Here is a 7266-nt window from a genome sequence, read left to right as displayed (position 1 = left end):
CTTGCGTATATGTCAGTCATTCTTGGCTACCGTTGCATCATTATGCTGGTGATTTAAACGAATGTTCATTTCCCCTCATTGCACGTGCTATATCAAATGTGATTGTAAAAACTTTACGTTTAGCTCAAAAGAAAATAGTAGCCGATTCGTTCTCAATACACCCTACATGCGGTAACGCGGAGAATTACACACGAACAACGAGTATTTCTTGTCCCTCCAGCACTAGGGGGCAGCAGAAAGAAGTGCACAGCACCAAGTGCTGACGAATGGCAACAAATATGTCTGACTGATCTGACTGTTAAGGTAAGCTTCAAAACCGAGCACCTCTTGCTTAATTCTTTTTCACTTTTTATTTCATATATAGACTGTTTATTTTTGCACAGTGCATTTATTCAGAGATCACATTTAATCGTTTATTTTACCTTAACCAAGGTCGCCTCAATACTGTGGAGAAGTTTTTCTGCATCGTGGAGAGTCGGGTTTCGAAGCGAGGCTTTTCGGTTTATGTTCCTCAAAGCACTGTCGACCCGGTAAAATTGGAATGACCTAAATCGTGAGCTATTCTCGTACCGTCCTTTATAGGCTGCTATTTTCAAGTAGTCTTTCATGAAGTGGGGGCTTGTGTCAGAACCCTATCCTACGGTGTAATGCGCGTGGCCTCGCATAGTCGTGTTGACAACATTCATGTTTTCCTCGTGCCATTATTACGCTGAAACCTTGTAATAAGGCCTAGAGACGTATTTTAATGCATTGTAACCATATGATTTTAAATGCACAAACCTACAGATGTGGGACGATAGTGATTGCGCTTATTTATTATCGTTTATTACCGATAATAATTTAAACACATGTAGCAGGCAATTGAAGAGCCATGAGGAGTGAGCAGAGTTCAAATGACGTGAAGTCGCGCCTTCCTCCCATCAGCAGTTATCTTACTCTTGTTATGAAATTACATACCCACATCGGGGAACGATTGGAAATAAATGTTATTTGGATGTGTCCACTAAGTTACCAGAGAGGGAGAACGGCTGTTTTTGACAGAATGTGCAACACTCCAGAACCGATAACGGATCTTCGTATATCTTTTCAGAAATGCGATTATTTCAAACATGTTTTAGCTGAATCATTTACGTCATACTACTGAAAAATAAATGCATAAAATATACGCTAGTTATGTGATGCTGCTGGTGTGCACTCCATCTGATCGCCCTTTTTCTTTTTAATATATTTAAATTATTCAATAGTTTTGCCGGTTGAATTTTTACACTTTCAGTTCGAGTAGCCATCACATTACAAGCTTAATACAACGAAATGTATTAAAAGAAAGTACTGTGCAGAAGAGCAAAACTAGTAGTTTGAAACGGGAATGCTACAAGTATTTACAGTACAACTTGTCAAAAAAGTGCATTACACAGGATGAAGAGTAAAATTCTTATGATTGAAAGGTTGCCAGACTTGGGAATCAGGCGTCAGCTTTTGGTTTCTGAAAACGTATTTGCCGTTTTAACATCCTATATTTCGAGTAATTAAGAAGCTGTGAAATGATAGGGCAGCTTGCTTTACCTGCTACTTTACAGAATTTCAATCTGAAGTGTTTACCTCTTAACGTCAGAATTCCAACTCTGTGCAGGTCTCTTCTTTGTGTCACGTGATTTGCTTAAGTCTAGCCAATGAGGATTGTGTTGGTATAATTCACTTATTAGGCAACAGAGCATAAATGCTTTCACGACTAAAGCACTTCTTAATTAGCAGATGAAGTTTAAAGTGCAAGATTTATTTTCAAAAGACACACGGAATACATCCTTCATTACTTGAAGTACACTGAATATGATTCCATCCTACAGTCCATTTTATAATTTTGCTTTCATTTGATATTGTGCACCAACAAATGAAAATAAAAAGCTTCAACAATCCTAAACTACCAGAATTGGCTTCAGTAATCCGTCCCTGAGCCCAACAAAATGAAAAATGTTTCCTAATTTTGACATAAATCCCCAAAGAACAACAGTATTAGCTGCAGTGTATGGTTTCCTTACAGATAACAATAAATTATCAGTAATTTAAGCATTTTTAATACAGGACAAAGTATGTGCAGCACAGTGGTAGCGCCCCTGCCCTCCCTGAAGTAAGGAGACAGAAGTTCTACTCCTGGGTGCCCAATTTGAATTTTATCTGTTCTTCAAATATCTTCTTGGGTTCCCTCCCATGGTCCTGAAACATTCACGTTAGGTGAATTAGTGATGCTAAATTGGCCTGTGTGTGTGTTCACCCCACGATGGACTAGCTCCCTGTCCAGGGATTGTCTCAGCCTTGCACCTGATGCTTGCTGAAATACAATACTATGTAACTTATTTTTTGTATAGTTCTCTTAACTAAGTGCAGGCGTAGAGTGCTATGAACAGTTCTTAGATAAAATCCAAGTATAGATTACAGGTAAAATTCTGTTACGACGGATATCTTTACAGCAAAATTTTCATTACAACGAAGTATTTTTGTGGTCTCGACAGCTTCCCCATATGACACGAGTCTATAGAAATCTCGTTACTACGAAGTACATTCAGCAGATACTTTCTTTACAACGAAGTGCACAAAAGACCTTGAAATGCCTGAATGAATCATCCACAGAACAGTTAGTTCTGTGGTCACAGCTCAGTTGTGCACAACTCCCCATTATGCAAGGTTAGGAGCATGTAAATTGTAAATGCAGATAACAGGATTACTTGGTCACTGACCTGGCCATGTCCCTGCCTGACTGCTGTGTCTGTGTATAACAGAATGGCAGATCCCGCTACAATAAATAACTGTGCTGTTCCTGTTTCCAGCTGAATAAAGCTGGTTTTGCTAAAGTACCGAGACTAAGCCTTGTGTTTTGGGGTGCAAGACAGGGACTTATAGCGCAACCCTGATCTTTTATGATTTGATTCTGTGGCGCTTCACAGCACTGCTGTGAGCTTCCTATTGCTCTGCCCCAGCAATGGACAAACAATCTTACACAGACGATGCAATCGTGCTTCGGGACACACTTCAGCGTGTTGTTTCCGTTGAGTGGGGGGTGATGAGTGGGGGTCTCAAAAGAAACCTCACAATATGAAGAAGAAAAGGATGATTCAGCTCCTGATTTATACCCGTGCTGTCCACAACATGCTTCCACATTTAGATAATGTTTGCGTTGAATTCCTCCCACCCAATTGCACAGCAATGCTTCAGCCATTGGATTTGAGCATCATTCGCACCCTGAAAGTGTATTATCACAAGGAAATGCTGAGAAAAATTCTCGTCAGCATAACTTGTAGGCAGGAGGAGATTAAAATTAATGCGAAAGAAGCTATTGAAATGATTGCAAATGCCTGGCTACAAGTTAAAGAAAGCACTATAGTAACAAATACAGATTCTCATTACAGCAAAATTTTCGTTACAACAAAATATTTTTAGGTCCCTGGGAGTTCATTGTAAGGGAATTTTACCTGTATACTGTTCTAATTATTAAATACAGAATTGGCACACATAAATGCAAATTTCAAACACACAAAGAACACATTAGAAACTGATTAAACATAAATTGGAATCAGCAATATCTGTCCATTAATTAATTCAGGAGCTATAGCCAGTTGTCAACAGTTGAGATTAAAATTGTAAAACAGAAAGTAAGAAATAAAGTCATAGTCCTTGAGACCGTGGCCACCTGGCCTCCCACCTGCCCCTGGGTTTTCTGTAGTGGAGTCTGTGCTGGCCATCTTTTCTGGTAAGAAAATTTGCTGGAGCCAATCCCAGAGCACAATGCAGGAACAAACTCTGGGCAGGGCACCAACCCACCTCAGGACACACACCAAGCACAATTTAGGATCACCAGGAGGAAACCCACGCAGACACTGGGAGAACATGCAAAGTCCACGCAGTGAGGACCTGGGAAGCAAACCCAGGTCTCCTTACTGTGAGGCAGTAGTGCTACCACTGCACCACCGTGCCACCCCCCACTGGTTCCCATCCTCCTCTTATCCAAGATGACTTTTCTATATGCATATAAAATGATAGATACATGCATTGAAATATAGATATGCTCCAGTTTCACTGCGACCATGCTTGGGATAAGTGAGCTTTGAAATGGATGGAAGTACAATTTTATATATTTTATAGACTCATTATACATTCTGAATATACATGTTCTGTATAGCAAATGTTATATAAGTGAAAATATGAAATAATCCTCTACATATGTTAATGTAAAATAATGGCAGATGCTTGTTCATGTCATCTCTGCCTGCTCACCTTCTGTTTTGTGTCAAATTTTCTAGAATATAAAGAATGAGTTATTACTATTGCATAATATATTGATGTTTAATGATTTAATTAATGTTGCAGTTCTTTGAAGAAACAATCAAAAATAAGTCATTAAATGTATTAAAAGAACACTCTTACCTTGTATGTACTGTACCTGTAATTAAAGTTGTTGCGAGTCAGCATAATTTATGGTGTGATGTAATCTTAAATGTATTACCACATTTGTAGTGCCAAAAGTGTTTGCTTTAGTTCCATTACAGCTGACTTATTTCCCCAGCACACATTCCAGTTAGTATATCTTTCAGCTTTGCACACTTGAACAGACTTCCACACAGCAAACATATTGCAGTGTCCACAGGCTGGGAAGTTGCTGCTCTTCACATTCGTCTGTCTGAGCTGAAGGTAAAACTGACTAGTTACATGGCAATCTGCTGGTTATACATAATGAGCAAAACGTCCATTTTTGACCCACTGCTGAGAAACCAGTGCATTATTAAAGTGGTTACCCTTCTTGGCACCCAGGGCCAAAAAGTGGTTGCCATTTACCTCAACCTGCCAAATTTCAGCCTTCCACCCACACGGAAGTTGGAGAATTAGTAGTGAGTGAGTGAGTGAGTGAGGGCTTTGCCAAAATGGAAACCAGTGCATTATTAAAGTGGTTACCCTTCTTGGCACCCAGGGCCAAAAAGTGGTTGGCCAGTGTCAATAGTTAATGTTAAGCCCTGATTGGGGCCTCTCTCTAAAACAATATCCTGTAGAAATGTCTTTATTTAAAACATTTGATTGTAATAATGTATCGGCAGGCCTAAAAGACGCATCTGATTTGTGCTTATTTGAGTTTAATGCTAGAATTACTAGAGCCTACGAAAAAACTCGTAAATCGAGCCCACTTTAAATCCCTTCGCACCTCTCAGTCAGCATTTTTTTTCTTCTAAATGTGTCGATAAGCCCAAGCAGCCTACTATTCCACCCCCCCCACCACTGCAGAACATGCAAGAAGTTCTCCCAGTTCCTGCTTTGATTGATTATTTGGGAGTGAACTACCCAGGATCGTGAGGGGAAATAATTTGATGTGTGTTTTGTGTATACAACAATCTGTGTAAACACATTGTTAAAACAGAAACGTTTTTCTTGTTTTAGTAATAAATAACAAAATGTAGACATGAACTGTATAATGTGTGAAGGCTGATGGCCAAATATCAAATAAACACTTTCAGAAAAGGTGCAAGTACAGTATGACAGCTTCCGCAGTGCTGTGGTAAGGACTGCCGACTTATAATCCAGAGGTCGTGAGTTTGAAACCAGCTCCCTGGCAGATTTACCGTTTTGACTAGTGAGCTGTTCTTATTGCTAATATTATGCAATAAAAACATACATTTGATTTGTGTCTGTAACAGCCAGTGTAAATTTATAGTACTTGTTAAAGCTTTTTTTTTCACTTTTATTCTCTGTCACAATCATGATACAACACCCACCCCTCATCCCACATCTGATGCAGTTACTTTTTATCTGAAACTGGGAATAACTGTAGATGTGAGTGGTGTTTTGAGACAATGGAACTGGAAATCCTCTGATCTGGAGGGATAAAAGCTGACACACAAATGCTGGTGAATCTGCCTTCTTCATAGCTTGATTTTTTTTTTTTAATTCAGTTTTACTGAGTGTTCCTGCTCACGCTGAATTAGTATGTACCTTATAGTCCATGATGTCATAACCTCACTGACAAAAAAAAGACATCGGTATATATGACATTTGGAATAACTGATTTCATGACCTGTATAGTACATTTTGGAAAACATTGTGGCACTGATGCAACATTATTCATATTCATTCGCACACCTTCTTGCGCTTGTAATCAGTGGACTGTATTTTTTTTTTTCTTCCCAATCTTGCCCATCCAGTCTCCACATTTTGGTACACGGTGTTGTTTCTTTTGTACTTGTAGTAAATGTAGAAAGGACAGTCCTTGGGTGTGTGGAAACTGTTAACATTTGAATCCGATAATTGCATAAACTGTAGCGTGAAACTGACCTCTCTGTACTATTCTTTCCTCTGAATGTCCTGGAGTACAAAAAAACACCCCCATGCACCCAAAAGTGGACGCTGGCAAGATCGGAAAAAAAAAAAAAGCATGGTCACTGATTACAAGCACAAGAAGGCGTGCGAATAAATATGAATACAGTAATCCCTCCTCGATCGCGGGGGTTGCGTTCCAGACCCCCGCGATAGGTGAAAAGCCGTGAAGTAGAAACCATATGTTTGTATGGTTATTTTTATATATTTTAAGCCCTTATAAACTCTCCCACACTGTTTATAAATATTCCCCGCACAGTTATACAGCATAATCCCTTTGTATTCTCTTAGATATTACGTAAGATTCATTGAAATTATGTATGTAAACACACTGTTTATATACAGTAAAACCTAAATATTATTTTAAAGATATTGAGTGTCTCCGATATCACATGTTACAGCCATTACGATAGACAGGCCACCAGCAATAAATAGGTACAATGCAAGAAAAATTGTATACAGTAAATGTGTGTACAGTGACACTAAACATACGTACATGTATTAAGTACTGTAAGTAGAAAATTAATTATGGTTACTCACCAACAATGACATGATGACTTGTCCGATAACGAGGAGTTTAATTTTACTGCACAACAAAGGAGAGCATTACAGCCCTTCTAAAGGAGCCACTTCAGGCCACCGTGTAGCACCGCCGTTATTCTTCTTCAATCCAGTTCCCTAAAGCAGATTCCATCCAGACTACTGCCTGATTACATCCACTTACAACTCGTTTTGCACCCTGGTTAAAAGGACACTGCGGCTGTAGATTTTATATTCCTTTCCTTCTTTTTAAATAAAAAATTGACAACTGCCACAAACTCTTTAAGGTTATATAAGTGAAGGCTAAATTTAAAAGTCACTGGAAAAGTTGTCTAATGTGACATGGCCTTTAGTATACTTTAAGGGCATTTCTCA

The 7266-nt window shown here is 39.0% G+C and overlaps 1 protein-coding gene across 1 annotated transcript in view; it reads left to right on the top strand.

The window, feature by feature from the left end:
- Positions 1 to 247: 247 nt before the first annotated feature.
- gtf3c2 (general transcription factor IIIC, polypeptide 2, beta) overlaps positions 248 to 7266 on the top strand; it is a 177686-nt gene continuing 170667 nt past the window's right edge. The window contains exon 1 of the mRNA XM_039749019.1: positions 248 to 303. The gene's annotated coding sequence lies outside the window, so the exon portion shown is untranslated. The remainder of the gene's footprint in view (positions 304 to 7266) is intronic.

The sequence above is a fragment of the Polypterus senegalus genome, chromosome 3 (assembly GCF_016835505.1).
Source record: "Polypterus senegalus isolate Bchr_013 chromosome 3, ASM1683550v1, whole genome shotgun sequence".
In the NCBI taxonomy this organism is placed as follows: Eukaryota; Metazoa; Chordata; class Cladistia; order Polypteriformes; family Polypteridae; genus Polypterus; species Polypterus senegalus.
Note: the sequence above shows the minus strand (reverse complement) of the source record. Positions and strands in the feature narration are given on the sequence as shown.